This window comes from Schistocerca americana, chromosome 4 (assembly GCF_021461395.2).
Source record: "Schistocerca americana isolate TAMUIC-IGC-003095 chromosome 4, iqSchAmer2.1, whole genome shotgun sequence".
In the NCBI taxonomy this organism is placed as follows: domain Eukaryota; kingdom Metazoa; phylum Arthropoda; class Insecta; order Orthoptera; family Acrididae; genus Schistocerca; species Schistocerca americana.
In genome coordinates, this window is record NC_060122.1 from 386,838,229 (window position 1) to 386,855,820 (window position 17,592).

Genomic DNA, 17,592 nt, shown 5'->3' on the forward strand with positions numbered 1-17,592 from the left:
TCCGCTGGCCCACAGGTTTTGTACAAGGCGAAATTAAAGCCATCTTAGAGTGGCGTAGGCTTGTTGTGGTGGGGGTTGCATAATTATATTCGATACCACTGACGACATATGTTGGTCCAGGTTGCATATCACTAGCGTGAACTGTTCAAAACCGTCGACTATTTGTTGCTGCACGAAAATGTTCTCCATAATACCGAACCAAATTTCCGGACGTTCAGGAATGAAAGGTGGGGGCCGAATTTGTAACCGTGATGCAGGTGGGCCACGATAACCGGCAAACGTAAAGTTTGAAACTCGTGGGAGCGGTACTGAGGCGTGTGATGAAAACGCGAGCACATTTGGTCTGATATCAGCGTGTCCTGCGGGCTGGTTGTGCGAGGCAATATCCTGTGGCGGCGGCGTGGGACCCACCAGCACACGCGGCGTGGTTGGAAACGTAACGTCGTGGACGAAACCCAGTTTGAGATGTAGGCATCTGTGGCACTGTGAACTGAGGATTTTGCTGCATCGTGTCGAGCTCCTTCTTGATATTCTGGATGACGCCATTGATGTCGCGGAAGAGGTTCTGTGCAGACAACATGTCGATACGAAAAGTTGCGGAAAATATCTAAAGAAACTTGTCTCCTGTCACACTGCTTAGTTACGGGGTCACCACTTATGGTAGGAGTAATTTCACTACATAAAGGAAAACACTTGTGTGGATTTTATACTGTGAATGACCACTTTTACTGTACCGCACAAACACAATAGATACAAACGTTAAAGTGGGAAACGAACACTGGATGTTTCCTCCAAAGAACCTCGCTCACAAAGAGAATCTTCAGTGTCCTGTCGATTACCGACTTGTCACTCCCACAATTCTAAAAGAGAACGGAGAAATATAGTGTAGGCAGTTTCCTTAGTAGATATGTTACATTTTCTGAGTGACCTAACAGAAATCGAAGACTTTCCGTCAATTACTATGAACTGTGACCTCTCTGACAGGAAATCACAAATCCAGTCACATAAATGAGATGATATTCCATAAGCACGTAATTTCACTACAAGCCACTTGTGTGGTATAGTGACAAAAGCCTTCCGGAAATCGAGAAATACGGAACCAATTTGAAATCCCTTGTCAACAGCACTCAACACTTCATGCAAGGAAAGAGCTGATTGTGTTTCACAAGAACGAAGTTTTCTAAATCCGTGTTGACTGTGTGTCAATAGACTGTTTTCTTCGAGGCAATTCATAATTTTTGAACACAATATATGTTCCAAAATCCTGCTGCATATCGACGTTAATGGTATGTTTGTAATTTAGAGAATTACTCCTACTACTTTCCATGAATATTGGTGTGACCTGTGCAACTCTCCGGTCCTTGGGTACGGATTTTTCGTAGAGCGACCAGTTGTATATGATTTGTAAGTATGGAGCTATTGCATCAGCGTAATCTGAAAGGAAGCTAACTGGCATACAGTCTGGACCAGAAGACTTGCTTTTATTAAGTGATTTACGTTGCTTCAATACTCCAACGATATCAACTTCTACGTTACTCACGTTGGCAGTTGTTCTTGATTCGAATTCTGGACAATTTACTTCGTCTTCTTTTGTGAAAGCATTTCGGAAGGCTGTATTTAGTAACTCTGCTTTGGCAGTACTGTCTTCGATGGTATCTCGCCATTGCTAACGCAGAGAGACGGTATTGATTGATTGTGTCTTGCTGCTATCGTACCTCGCAGGGATTTTCTGCCAGGTTTCGAGACAAACTTTCGTTGTCGAATCTATTATAAGCATCTCGCATTCAAGTCAGCGCCAAATCTCGAGCTTCTGTAGAAGATCACCAATCTTAGAGATTTTGCTTCTGTTTCAATTTGCCGGTGTTTTTTTCGTTGTTTCTGCAACAGTGTTCTGACCCATTTTGTGTACAAAGGAGGATCAGCTCCGTCGTTTGTTAATTTATTTGGTACAAATCTCTCAATTGCTGCTGATACTATTTCTTTGAATTCATGCAACATCTGATCTACACTTATATTACTTTGCAAGGATTGGAGATTGTCTCTCAGGAAGACGTTAAGTGAATTTTTATCTGCTTTTTTTAATAGGAATATTTTTCGTTTACTTTTGGATGATTTGGGGTTACAATATTCAGTATGACTGCTCGTTATTGACTCAGGAATATTTGATGCTAAGAGGTCAAGTGTATTTTCACAACCGTTTTCTATTCGCATGGGCTCATGAACTAAATGCTTGAAATAATTTTCAGATCGTGCATTTAGAACAATATCGGATGATGTTTTATGTGTACCACCGGAAATAAACATGCATTTTTGTCAACATATCGAGGGTAAATTAAAGTCACCACCAACTATAATTGTGAGAGTCGGGTATGTGTTTGAAATCAAACTCAAGTTTTCTTTGAACTTTTCAGCAATTGTATCATCTGAATTGCGAGGTCAGTAAAAGGATCCAATTATTATTTTATTCTGGTTGCCAACAATGACCTCTGCCCATACAATTTCACAGGAACAAGATAACAAAGTTTTCAGTTTGAATCTGGTAAGTTGCATTAGGCCTATATTAGGACAATGACCTCCAAATCTGAGAAAAGTGAGTGATTCCAATGAAGAATGTACTTAGCTTTCATCGAGTATGTATCATATGCAATTTATTTTATTTATTTGTTTAATGCCCATATTATCACATTCCTCATATTGGACTTGTCAAGACACAGAACAGTATAAAATATCACATATTTACATCATGTACAAAATCTTATCATTGTTTATCAACACGTGTAACACTGTTCTGCTTAATTTGATTATAAAATTATATACGTACATACATACAGATAGAATAAAAGCTAGCAAAACCCCATGGTTGATTTTACAAAAGCTATTTAATACCAGTAGTTTAGTTAACTAGACATAGTAACATATGGCACAAAATCTATGTGCATAATTAGATGCATGCATGGACAAAAGAAGTTCGATTGTATGTAGGAATGGTTGATAATTACGAATTTTTGTTTAGAGACTTATGAAGTGGACCTACAGCTTTGAGCAAAATTCGACATATTCATTAATACTGTAGAAGCTGTTGTTTATTAGTAGGTTCTTAGTTCTTTTTTGAATGTATTTATGTTTGGTATATTTTAAATGCTATTTGGTAATGCACTGTACAGAACTTTTGGTTTGTAAACAGCACTGTCCCGATATATTGATTTTCTGTTCACATCTCTATGATAGTCATCTCTGTTCCTTGTTTGATAATTGTGGATCTCACTGTTCAAAGTGAAACTTGATGGTTTTTAATGAAGAAGATGCTTTCAGTTATAAATGTAGATGGTAAGGTCATGATTTTTAATTCCTTACATGGTGCTCTGTAAGCAACATCACTTATTAACTTTACAGCTTTCCTTTGGAGCTTAAAAGATGGCTTTGCAAAAGAGGTATTTCCCCAGAACGCTATACCGTACTTGAATAGACTACACATGTATGCGTAATAAGCACTTAACACTGCTTTGGTATTGCAGCAATCCTTAAGCACTCTTTATATATAACAGTACTTGCTTAATTTTTTGTATAAGCATTTCTACATGTTTTTCCCATCTTAGATACTCATCCACCCATAATCTCAAAAATGTTACGTGATTCTTTTGGTGAATTTGGCTATTTGATAATGTGAATTTTACATTGGTAGTATTTTTGTTCTTAATGTGGCTGAAATTCATCCATACAATTTTCTTCTAATTGACAACTAGACAGTTATATTTAAACCATTTTTCTACCATTTCTGCTGTTTTGTCAATTTTTTGCTGCATGTCATAACCATTATTCACTTCAGTAGTGAAGCTGGTATCATCAGCAAATAATATGGTATCAGCTGCTGAAAACTGTTGTGGTAAGTCATTAATAAAAATCAAGAATAACAATGGTCCCAGTACCAAGCCCTGGGCACCCCATAATTAACTCTCTTATATTCAGAATGGTACACATTTCCATCCTGAGAAATTTGTACTACTTGTTTCCTATCAGTTAAATATGACTATCACCACTCATAGGAAATACCACAGACACCATAGTTATAAAGTTTTAACAGCAGTAGATTATGATTTATAAGATGAAACAGTTTAGAAAGGTCCAAAAACAACACACAAACCAGTTCCTTGTTCTCAACAGCTTTGTAAACAAGTTTTGGGAAATTTAAGACAACCGTTTGTGTAGATTTGCCTTTTCTGAAACCATTCTGTCCATTTACAAGAAATTTATTTTGGTTAGGAAGTCTAGCAATCTGTTGTGCATTATTTTTTCAATTATTTTCCAAAATACAGACAATAATGATAGTGGTCTGAAACTTTTAATGTCAAACTTGTCACCACTTTTATAAACTGGTATTTCTGTTGACTGCTTAAGTGTACTTTGAAACACACCAGTTTAGAAGGTGTCATTAATTATCTCCACAAGTTGGGAGACAACATTATCCATGCTATATTTAATAATTTTGTCGGGGATACCATGAAATCTGTGGGTCATTTTACTCTTTAGTTTGCTGACAGCCATTTGTACTTCTTTGTGTGTTACGGGATATAGGTACATTGTCCTTTCATTTATTGGAGTTATTATCTTTGTCTTTGGATTATATTTAGTGGTGAAATGCATTGTTGATAGCTCCATGATCCAATTCTCTTTTGTCAATGTATTGTATAATAGGTTCTTGTGAAACTTCAAATAAAATGATCAATGTATTATTCAGTTAATGACTTCCATTTTTTCTGCTGGTAGACTCATAGAAACAAAACGTTTCACAATGGCAGCCACAACTGCATAATACTTGACATAGAAAGGCACATTACAAACATGTCTGGTCAGCATTAGAGCAAAACACCAACTACATATTTGTGTCTCAGTGTCCAAAATAGCTGACTTACTCCTGATACCACAGGGTTGATTACAGTCGATCCTACTTATGCAAACAGTGGAAAACAATAATTATGATGAAATGGATCAGATGTTATGTATTTTCAAGAAAAAAATCCATTATTTATGGAATTAAATTTTTGCATTTAATAGTAAAGGCAATTTGAATGTTTTGAAACATACTTGCCCAATATATGTTTTAAAGTGTTTTTGTCAAAACATGTCTTTCTGTCTTTTTAAGTATTAAATTAAAAACGTAAAAATCCAAACAAAAATCTGTTATTAACAATATTGTAAGCTGTGTGTGTTTTGAAATTATTAATTGCAATGAAGAAATAATCAGTCTTGATCACAAAAAACAAAAGGTGTTTTATTAATGGGGACCTGTTTCAGTTGACACAGATCTTCAGACCATGACATTTCTGAAAATTTAATGTAAGTTTTCTTGGAAGGAGATTGGGAACTTTTAAACACATAAACAGTATACAGAAAAGACAATACAAATTACAATAAAATACTAAAATATTTATACCCTCCAGTAATCTACAGGGAGACTGAGTCAAGCCAATCTGTTTGCCACAAGGCCAAATTGTCAACTACTGAAAAGCACAACAGTGCTGTGAGTTAAAGGCAAAGCTCTGTCCACTATACAGCAAGCACCAACAAGAAGAAAATAAAATGGGAATGTATGTAAATACATTGAAAAATATAAATGAGTAGTTTAAAAAAATCAAAAAATGTTCATAAGTGTGTTGAAGTACATCATTACTAATTGTCAGACTGACTAAACATATGTAATAAAATAACTGGAGAATGAAAAGGATAATCAATAGAAATCAACTACTGCAAAGGGAATTGTCACCTAGGGGAATGAGTGGAAATAATAGACAGTAAAGTCTTTGTTAGAGATTGTAGTGAACTAGACGGCAGTGCAAAGATGTATTCAAATGACACCACCAGTCACCATGAAGATGAGTGCCTAGAGTCCACTGATGAAATATTTCCATGGTAGGGCTAATATCCATTCAAAGATATACTGACAGCAGATCCGCCACAATGGAGAGAAGCAGCCAAGAGTCCACTGATGTAACATATCTGCAGCAGGGAAGGCATCCATCTGAAAATGTGCCCATAGAGGACACCTTCATACACCATAAAGACAAAATCATCACAATGAGCCAATGTCGTAATTGTGCCCTTAGAAATAACTGGCCTCAAACTCAATAATAAACATACCGTCTGCAGCTAGGTAATGGTTTACTCAATGACATGGCACCATGAGATGCCATTAGTCATTATGGAGATGAAAGGTATCACAGATTATTAACCTGCCCTTCAGTATATCCTCTCTTCTCGTTACCCACCAGGCCTCAACCTCTGCTAATTTCAAGTTGCCGCCGCTCATACCTCATCTGTCATTCAACAACATCTTTGCCTCTGTTCTTCCGCCTCGACTGACATCTCTGCCCAAACTCTTTGCCTTTACAAATGTCTCCTTGTGTCTGTGTATGTGCGGATGGATATGTGTGTGTGTGCTAGTATATACCTGTCCTTTTTCCCCCCTAAGGTATGTCTTTCCACTCCCAGGATTGGAATGACTCCTTACCCTCTCCCTTAAAACCCACATCCTTTCGTCTTTCCCTCTCCTTCCCTCTTTCCTGATGAAGCAACCGTTGGCTGCGAAAACTTGAATTTTGTTTGTATATTTGTGTTTGTTTGTGTGTCTATCAACATGCAAGCGCTTTTGTTTGGTAAGTCCTTTCAGATTATTGACTTAAGATGGTAACATAAGTACAATTCTAGTAAAACGTACCATATAGCCCGCTATAAGCTGATGCCGTTTTATAAAATAATTAACCAGTAACTGATCAGAAAAAAATTAATAGTTTATTGACTGTCAGTTGTACAGGGTGGGGTACATAAAAGTGGCTCAAAGAGCAGGTCTAGGTTAGTATTTGTCTGCATGATGAACATGACATGCCGGTCCCTTGCGACAGGCATTGGGTTGATTCAATAGGACTCTGAAGCATTTTCTCATGAACTACAGGGACATTTGCTGATGCGTGAGCTCATTTTGAAATGATATCGGATTGTATCTGATATCATTTCTTCACTACGCATAGCATGCATTCTTCCCTGGGACTTCGACACCATTAAACTTCTCAGCAAACAACTGACCACACCATTTCCATGACTTTGTTCTCACACAACTTTTGCACAATGAACACCCACTCCTCCAATGTGAGTAACATCATCCCGTTTGCACTGCTCCACTCACAACGATAATGCCCACACTATGCTATGAACTGGTGTGGGTCATGTGGTGGGCATACACATAATGTGCGTGTCACAGGGTGTGGTTATATGCAGACATCAAATGCTACATGACGATAACATCAGGATTTTTTTAAATACTAAAAGAACCAAATGGAGTAATTTTTTATAACAAGTTGTCAAATAGACAGTAGAGTTGTTTATCTTTTAAATCCTGAGATGACTGATGTTTCCCCTGTCAGAACATCTTTCTATGGGCATCTGCCCTGCCACAGATGTGTTTCATTGGTGGACTCTAGGCCACTCATCTCCATGGGGACCGGTGCCATCCTTTGTTGGTACATCTTTCAATGGATGTCTACCCAACCATGGATGCATTTCATCAGCGGACTCGAGGCTGCTTGTCTTCATAGAAACTGGTTGTGCCATTTGAATACATCTTTGCATTAATATCTAATTTCCTAAAGTATTTGACAATGGTTTTACAGTCTACTATTTTCATGTATTGTCCATAGGAGGCATTTGCCTATACAGTACCCAAGTATTATTGGTTATCCTTTCTATTCTTCTCTTATTCTGTTACAAGTATTGAGTGTGTCAGACAATTAATACTGATTTATTTGAACATACTTACATATATATTTCAATTTTTTAAACTACTCACCTATTTTTCAATGTGTTTACATATATAACCATTGAATTTCCTTCTCACTCGTGCCTCCAACGATCATGCACTATATGACAGGTGGGACTTCGCCTTTATAAGTCTTAGTGCTTTTACACTAATCTGTTGTTGATGAATGAACCTTCCAGCAGACAGTATGGCCCCACTCAGTGTGTCTGTGGATCACTAAAGGGAATGAGTACTTTTCTACTTTATTGTTATTTTTATTGGCTTTTAAGTATACTGCTTATGTATTGAAAATTTTCCAATCTGTCTCTAAGAAAATTTATCTTAACTTTTCAGATATGTTGTATGGTCTGAAGAAGATCTATCTAGGTTGGAACCAGACACCATTAATAGTACATCATCTGTTTTTGTGATCAAGACTGTTTATTTTGTCACAATTTAATTTAGATCACTGTTGTTCTATATACACTATCAAAACCTGAACTTCATATTTCAATAACAACTCAATCCAGCAAGTTTGACATGAAATGAAATGTAATCTGGACACTCTGCCTTCTAAGCTTCCTGATGGACTATAAATCTTTAGAAAGTTAATTTTTTTTTTTAATAAGAAAATCTGCAATTTGTGTTCCTGTATTGATTCAGTGACCTTCATGTTCCTTATACTTACAGTGGTTGTTATCAAACTAAAATGAATGTTATTCTTACTTAAATTGCTTTACAGTGCATTGGTTTTGGATATTTATATATTGCAATATTTTCTGTAATTATAGCCATTCAACAAACTTTGTTTCCTTTGCTAATTGTAAGAATATAAATCAAATATTATAATACTGTCAAGTATAGGTATCAAAGACTTATCCTAATGTTTGTTAATTAAATTAAGATTGGTCCCTTTCAGACACTACTGAATTGACCAGTGCACTGTTTAAAATGTTATCACTGTAACTCAACTGTGATGAACCTGAAACATGTGTCAGGTGGAGAGGGTGAGGGGCGAAAGGCTGATAGCTGGGAGGGAGAGGTAGCAGGTGTGTGGTGGATAAATGTGGCATTGGTGAGCCTGTTCCAGGCACAGACAGGGTGAGTTCTGCATAGCACTAACAATCTGCAAGAGTTGAGTGGTGAGGGACCTTGGGGAAGAGTGTGTGGGTGTAGGATGGATGAAGGTACGGACATAGGGCTCAGGTTGGTGTGGGGCAGGGCTAACCAAGGAGGAGTGCAGAATCAAGAGATGTGCTGCAAGTACATCTTCCATATACATCATTCAGAGAATCTAATGTTGGTTGGGAGGATCCATGTGACATGGGTTGTGAAGCAGCCATTGATCAGCAGTGGATTCTTCCATTGGGTTGTCTATCTGCTCTTTGCCACAGTTTGGAGAGGAAAATACATTGGTTGTTATGCCCCAATTTTTCTGCCACTAGGTGGTCTACTCTGCTCTCTGCCATGGTTTGAATGGGTACACACAGTGGTTGTTACGACCACATAAAATTTTGTGCAGAAATTACCTCAGAGGTAGTATATGATGTGACTACTTTTACAGGTGGAAGTGTCTCTGCTGAGACGGGATAAATGTGTGGAAAGATACTCAAGAAGTTTCAGTTTAACGTAAAACAAGGAACTTGAAATCGCTAAAGAAAACAACACATAAGGCACTCTTGCTACTAACTATCCAAGTATCTAGATCTAGGAATAGAAAAATTCTATTAGCTATGTAGCAAGCCACAGTGTGTGTTGTAAAGCTTTATGACAAGTAATAATATGCTGTAAATATGACTCATTTTCTTTGAGAAACGACAATATAATCAAGTAATATTAAGCTACCAACTGCAGTTAAACAGCAACTATATAGTATAGTATAGCGCTTGTTATCAAAGTAGCAACTGTCTTACTAATTTACTCTATCATATTTGCTTTCAATACAGTATTCAGATTAAGTTTCTTTGATTTAATGGTCTTTTATCAATGTATACCTTGCCTTGTTTCACAGTCCAGAAAGATCTTTCTTCACGAGATCTACAGAACATGATAAATGAATGATTAAATCTTCCACAAGAGTATGATCCACATCCCAAGAATCTGAAAGTATGTGTTGTGTAAATATGGACTAGGATATTCTTTAGATTGATGGTGATAGAATACCACATTGGCAGAGGTGGGAAGGATTGCAGATAGAAAGTTCCTCAACTCTGGACACAATAATACATAGTCAAAGTCTTGCTGAAGGATATAGTTCTGGTATTCTTTTCCATGATGACTAGGTGATGAAAGGGTGCTCCTTTGCAGCTCCTATGTGGAGTGGTTAGATGATTAGGGGTGAGTGTGGATATGACAAGGAAAATCTATCTATGGCCTAGGAGTGGGAGACTAATACCTGTCTGTGGTATTAAGGCCTAAGTATACTGGGCAATGAGCTGCTCATCACTACAGATGAACTGTCCATGGGTAACTAGACTATTCTAAACTATTCTGACCTTTTTGTGTGACAGTGTGACAGTTAACAATATCCTGTATTGCCTCAGTCTCAATCTCCACTAGCCAATGGCCACACCCACTTCCAACCCTGTGCTAAGTGTGTGTGTGTGTGTGTGTGTGTGTGTGTGTGTGTGTGTGTGTGTGTGTGTGTGTGTGTGTGTTGGTGTGTGTGTGTGTGTCCTCTATTGTTGACGAGGGCCTTAATGGCTCAAAGTGTTAATTGTGAGAGTTTTTTTGTTGTGTCTATCTGCTACTCAGCATCTTTGCTATATGGTGAGTCGTAACTTTCATTTTCATAATATGGTTATTTGATGTTGTTTCATCTTTGTTCTTGAGAAGTATTAGTTCTTGGGAAGTTTTTGCAAATGTTTTTATGGTGATAACTCATTAGGAGTCTTCATACAAATCAAGAAAAATGAGCAGACCCTCCTCAATGATGAAGATGTTACAACAACAATGCTTTTCTTATGCACAGGCATCCATACAGAGCGGATATAAGGGCATTCTTCTCCTCCCAGAATGTGGAGTACAGAGATTTTATTCATTACAGAATCCTCATATACTTCTATAAATGATTTCCCATCATTCCACTAAACTTCAATATTTTAAATCACTTATAAAATTTAGTTCTTGAGCCATGACACTTCTCAAAACTGGACAGTTCATTTCCATAAAAAACATCAATTTGAGAGTTTTGCTGTGTCCCGCTTCAACCCCATCCCTCAATCCAGATCAAACCCCATCTACCCAGTCTACCTAACCCTACCTCACCCCACTCTGTATTCCCCCCCCCCCACACACACACACACAGATAAACTTCTGTAGACATCCATGTTCTTATGGAACTGATAGATATGTAGACAACATGCCTACATAAATAATAGGGAGGGTTGCAGTAATGCTTGCGAGATGGTTCATTGGATCATGAAATAAAAAGAGAAACACGTTACACCGAGTGCCACTTGCTGCACACTGCAGTCTTTGGTCAAGTCACACACATTCCCCTTATCCCCTTATGTTATGTCAGTGATACGTATTGCAATAGATGTCCACACAGATGTAACAAAATTTGAATTTAAGTTAATCATATTTTAGCCATCATCCTGTAGTCTGAATAAACATACTATGCATTCTTGCAAAATTCTGATTTAGGATATGTATAATTATTTCTCTTTGTAATTGTAATTACATAGCCTGGCACTGTTGACAAAATTTTAAGCTTCTACTTGTTGCAAAATTGTGACAAAATTTCTCATTCAAAATTATATTGTTCTTTATAGTTTTGGCAGTCTAGAACTTTAATGACTGAGTAAAAGATTGCCAACTTCACTGCATCAGTAAAAGTTAACTCATTTCTTACAAGCACGTAGTCTTGTTAGTTCCATAGCCAGTCGTTCAAAATGTTAATCTTCAGGCTACTAACAAGGAACCCCTTGAGAGTGAGGTTGCAAGTTCAATCTTCTTCAGTAAGGATCTTTTGAAAGTGTTGTTACAGGTTGTATATGACCTGGAACAAACGAGAGATCCGGGAAAACGCCAGGAATTTTTTCATCCAGGAGAAAACTGGGAAAAACTCCAGAATTTTTTAGAATTCCAGGAATTTTTTGTTGTTTTAGTTTTCAGTTAAATTTTTGTAATTTTGACTGGTAAGCAGCATTAAAGCATGAATGAGAGAAAAAAATGAAAATAAAACCTAAATTGCAAAGGAAATGTGCCATATAAAATAACACAGTGCATGTGCAAGCGTCTGTCAATAGCAAAATGTGTCAAAGGCATTAGGAAGACTATGCAGTGCTTCATAACAACAAATTGCCTCTGATCAGCGCATGACGTCATAATGGTTTACATTAAGATTCATTTCAGCAGTTATGTGTGGGCTCATGCACATGCGCAGTTGAGTCACATATGAGTAATACCTTCTCCCGCATCTGGCTACTGAAGTGTGGCTGTTGGCTGTGTAAGCAGCAGTAGCAGCAACCAGCCACATGGGGTACTTGAAAAAAATTTTACTGGCGCGCCCAAGCTTCCAGGTTCACGAGTGCGCAGCAGGCCCGGATCTAGTTTGGGGGGGGGGGGGGGGGGGGGGCATCGGAACTGGGTGGCAATTTGGGGGAGGGGGTAAATTCAAATTCTTGAGGGAAAAGACATTGTTTCACAAAGCATATAGCATCCATCTCACATCGGGCTATTGATTATTCATATGATTTTGAAATGCATCCCTGCTGGTTTTTGGACATTTTTGAAAAGTCTAAATTGATTTCTCAATGAATTATAAGTTGATTTTTGAATGTGTGCATAGTGTACATGATGTCTGTGCCAGGGGAATCCTTGTCACATCTAGAAATTAACTTCCCAGCAGACAAAATGGGACGGGGCTATACGAGCTGAGTGGAATAGAACTGAACCAGTGAATGCCAACTGCTGCTTGTTTATGTGGTTGATTCAGTTTGCAAATGTTCAGCATTGCTATAATTACTAGCAAAATCTATAGATACAGACTACCAGAGTGGAAATAAATGACTAACAGGAATAACAGGTAAGTAAGATTATGTATTATCTTCACGGTGTATCCAAGAAAGTGAAATTCTGACAGAAAATTTTTGGCCAGATCGCTACACTAGACAGGGTCAGTTGTAGTCCCTGGCTAGCAGCCACTTAAGTTTCATTCTGGGAGTAGCACGGAAAACGCCTTGTACGAACACGTAATAACACCTAACCGGAGAATAATAGCTGGATAACTAAACTGGTGATTGTGGCAGGGTTACTAAAGTTAACCGGAGAATGAGTTTTGACAGTTGTAGGAATAGTTACAGAATTAGTGATGACAAGATTGTTTGTTAGAATGAGGAAGGAGAAGAACTGGGGACATCACACAAATTATGACGATTCCAAATTTATGCAAAAATTTTGTTCTACTGTTTTCAGTCTCATGCGCAAGAAACTGGAGGGTATGAATGAAATGTGAAACTATTTCCTAACATAAAGCTTATTGATTGTAGAAGGCCAAATAGGTATTTTGTATTGGTACTTGATGAATTGTATTGTACAATAAAAATGATCATTATTGCCAAAACAGTCTTGCTTATTTGGTGTGTATTACAATTGCTGCAATATTAGAAAGGCCTATTTTGTTTTATCCAGCACACAGTGACAAAATAGACGTAATCACATTGAGGAACCACACCAGTCTTGTGTACTATTTGTATTAACAACTTTTTCAGCATTAGATGACGATATTTCGATTTTTCATGTAGCAAAACGTTTCACGAACTTTGATGAGGTAATAGTTCTTTCATAGAAAGGAAAACACACTCTGTAAAGCTGTAGTAAGGTCAGAGAGAAAAATCACTGGGACCTATGGATTGAAGAAATGTGTACTGTCTTGCTCGTCTCTTGTCTTTACTGGTTTTAGGTACACTATTTTTAATTTTGTGTCACACAGAAGAGCAAGTTAGCTAATAGGCAGTAAAGAGTCCAGATTTTCTGAAGTGTTCTTGTTCTCCCTGTTATGATTAATCCCATCCAGTATTAAATGTGATTTTTTTTTATTTTTAAAAGGGGCAAGGTATCAAACCAGCTGATTGGGAGCAGGAGAGGCACTATAGGACATTTTAATTTCCACTGCCCTCGAATAGTTTGATGGCATCCATTACAAAATATACACGTTTGAGTTCCACAGAATGAAATACAGCGACGTGCAGTATGAGAATGTTGTTTTAAGAGGCAGGGCATTGCACTTTGGCACACTTAAGACCAAATAACATGTCTTTCATTTCCTCAAAGATATATGTTTTATGTATCGGACTCTTCAGAAAGATGTGTGCTACAAAATGAACTTATTTTTGAAAAGTCTTTTTTTATTTTATTATTTTTTAATTTTCTTTTTTAATTGACATTCTGATGTGTGCAGAGCAGTTTGAGTTGTAGTGGTGAGTGGTGGTGGTGGTGGTGGTGGTGGTGGAGGTGTATGGGGGGGGGGGGGGGGGGTTAGTGTCCACATGATCCGTGTTTACATTTAGTGATTTTTCTGTTTCCTCTTCGTTTACTGCTCTCACGTCAAATGAAAGCAAGATGGATATCTGTTGCTGGAAGCTATCAAGTGAATTAAAATACATTCACTTAATTACAGTAGGCTAAAATATGTTACTAGTTTCAGATTTTGTTTTATTTCCACCTTTCTGACAGTCAAGCATTAATCGCCTTGCAGAACATTAAAGTTATTTTTGTCAGTTTGCTAAAGAAATTTGGCTTTTATTAAGCTTCCCTGCTGAGGCAGTAAATTTATTTGAAACGAAGTGTTTAATTCCACACCATTGGCTAGTTTCAACTGTTCGCTGCATTTCAAATGCACGTCTTCATCTTCTAGCACGTACGGCATTATGCCATAGTAAAGAACCAAACATGCGATAATACAGTACTGGTACTCCAAGTAAATTTACATCCTGAAAACCACACCAACAATCATAATATCAGATTGAGGCCTATGTCATTGGGAATCAGGATGTACAAATATGCGCTTTAAGGTGAACTATGCACTTTAGAATGGTTCACGAAATTCCGACGCTCTTGGAGTATCCTCTGATGTCTTGTTTATTTTATGACATAATGTAAAAAAGATCTTTTAATGTATTACATGTATGAACATATGGGCTTCCTACGTCACCGTAGCTGCACAAGCATGGTGATGCCTCTTATCCTGCTCTCTGGCAACTGCTGAAATGAATCTAACAGGTCATGGGAAAATACAGTGAATTGTGGTTTGAAGAGTGTTATCTTCAAAGTAAATTTACTTTTATGCAAGATGAAATATGTGTGAGAATGTATTTCTTAAGTCACACAGCGTTTGCTCTCATTTAAAAATTAATTCATTGATGAGAAGCCATTTAGAAGAATTTTGAGCCCTGAAGATCAGAGATCTATGTCGGCATTAAAAATTTTACTGGTGTATTTGAGTGCTGTATCTTAAAGTGTAACATGCACTAAACAGATCAACATTATATGTCAAAGCTTAGCTTCTCTTGTTGCTCATTAAACTCTGAGACAAATATTATATGTGAAATCTTTGCTTTCCTTGTAGCAACACTATGTATATTATATTTAATCAACAACTTGTCCTGTTGGTGGAATTAGAGTTTATACTTTCATAATACGGAAGTATGCCATGTACATGTTGTTGCACATCAAAGAGCTTTCCAAAACGTGTTTTTTCCAGCTGAGTTTTGTTTTCTAAAGTGCCAAGAAATTCTACACTGCTGTATAAAACCATATCCATTCAAAGGATTGATAAGTTTTACTGTTCCTACAGAATGTATACTGTCAGTTAACACAGAAAAAGTGTATTTTCACCTGGGAGAAAATGTATTTTTAACTGGGAGATCTGGGAAAAACCCAGCAATTTTTTTCCTTGTCCGCGTATACACCCTGGTTAACAATTATGACAGGAAAAATATTAGCTGCTAATGACTCACTCTGTATATCAGGAGGGCAACAGGAAACAAGTGTCCAGGAGGTACAGAGGTCAACCTTCTATGGGATGTGTATACTACACTTCACAAAATGTTTGTTTTCAACATTCAAAAAATGTTCAAAACAAACCATTAACTTGCACTGAACACCGAATGAAACAATGAACATCACAGTGGTCACAAAAGTTCGCCCCAGTGAGACTGAAGGCAAACTTTTTTTGGAGTTACAAACTGTGCAGGACGTTCAGCTAGGTATCTATTTTTAAGCCATGCATTGTAACACTGGTGTAACAAGATGATGAGAACTGATGGAATATGATGACATGCAACCAAATGTGAAACAGTCTGTTGTGGAACTTATCATGAAACTGGCTATCCTTTAAGGTGTAGCTGCCAATTGCGTGATGATATGTTTTATAGATACAGAAGAAAAAAACATCAAGAGACTGAATTTGGCCAGTAGTTCCAGGTGGTATGGACTGCAAATGCCACACACTTTTCAGGAGGGGTAGTTTGCTCTACGGGAGTATGATTTTTATGTGCAGATCAAGAATCAAGGGAAAGCAAGATATTTTGCTGAGCTATGTGCTAAAAGCATTGCTCATATCATAGTTGTAGTTCTCTTGCACCCATTATGCCACTTTTATTTGCTGTGACATAAATAGTACCTACTGCCCTTGCAAGGTCATGCCCATGAGAAAGAATCATAGGGGGCAGAGCACCTCCAACTTCCTGCAGCACAATAAATAACTTTCCAGTCAATTTACCATCCTGATTAACAGTCAGCATAATTGTTTATGAATGTGTTAAGGCAGTGATGTTAATTGATCTCAGTACAACCCTCTTGGTACCTCTAATTTTGGTGTTGCGCATTTTCCTGTGTATGTCCACCAGCATTCTGTGTGATACTCTGCATTGGATCTGTGCTTAGTCTTTGGTACATTGTTGGATCTAATAGGTCCCGGAACTTTTGCTCATAATCTTCGGTCTTCAATACTGTGGTTGCATTTCCCTTATAGGCAGGCAGTAGCAATATACTCTTGTCAATGCTAAGATTTTAATAGCTTGTATCTCTTCTTTCTTCAGACTGCAAGCTGGTGGTTTTGCTCAGCACAGTATCCTGGCAGTTCCAGAGCATATTTCCTCTGCTCTTTCACAAGGAAGTGTCTGAATGGCCACTTCGGTATTAGCAATGATATCCTCCACAGGTATAGTTCTTGGGATGATAGCAAAATTCCCTCCTTTTTGAAGAATAGGCATTTCCTCTTTGGTCAATTGTCATTCAGTGGGGTTGACCAATGTGCATGACATGTCAGGAATCAGCTTGTCAGTCTGCTTCCGGCATCTTTCAAACTTTTTCTTCTGGCACTCAGTGCAGTGTTCAAGTTATTTCTAGATGTCCCTGTGAGTGATGCCATCAATCTTGTCCCAGTCATCTTGATCCCTTCTACTACTTAGTTGATAGAAAATGTTGAAAAGTTGCCAAGTCTCTCCATGCTGTATGAATTCGCTCACGTAGAAAAGCTCATTCCATTCTGTCATAGATATGATGAACTTGGCTGGTGGTGAATTAGTGCTTACATTTCAAGAACTTTGGTGTAGCATCTTCATCCCTGCATTGTGACAGAAAGGCAAGAGAGGACATCAACAACGTTTTCTTCTCCCATAATTGGTCTAGGTGTTGGTACAATCTGCAGATCTCCTCCCTTACTGCCAGCGGTCAGACAGAGAAATGTGCGCAACACAAAAGCCCTAAGACCTTGGTTGTATGGAGTACCTAAGATCCATAAGAACAATGTTCAATTGTTAGAGCTCCTGGCTCATCAATGTATAAACTGGCAAAAC

At 37.7% G+C, this 17,592-nt stretch overlaps 1 long non-coding RNA gene across 1 annotated transcript; it reads left to right on the forward strand.

Moving 5' to 3' along the window:
- The first annotated feature begins 2,280 nt into the window (after positions 1-2,280).
- On the forward strand, positions 2,281-8,324 carry LOC124612935. Its single transcript, XR_006979584.1, has 3 exons — positions 2,281-2,327; positions 2,412-2,539; positions 8,141-8,324. It is a non-coding gene; the product is annotated as an uncharacterized LOC124612935 (long non-coding RNA).
- The last annotated feature ends 9,268 nt before the right edge of the window (positions 8,325-17,592 follow it).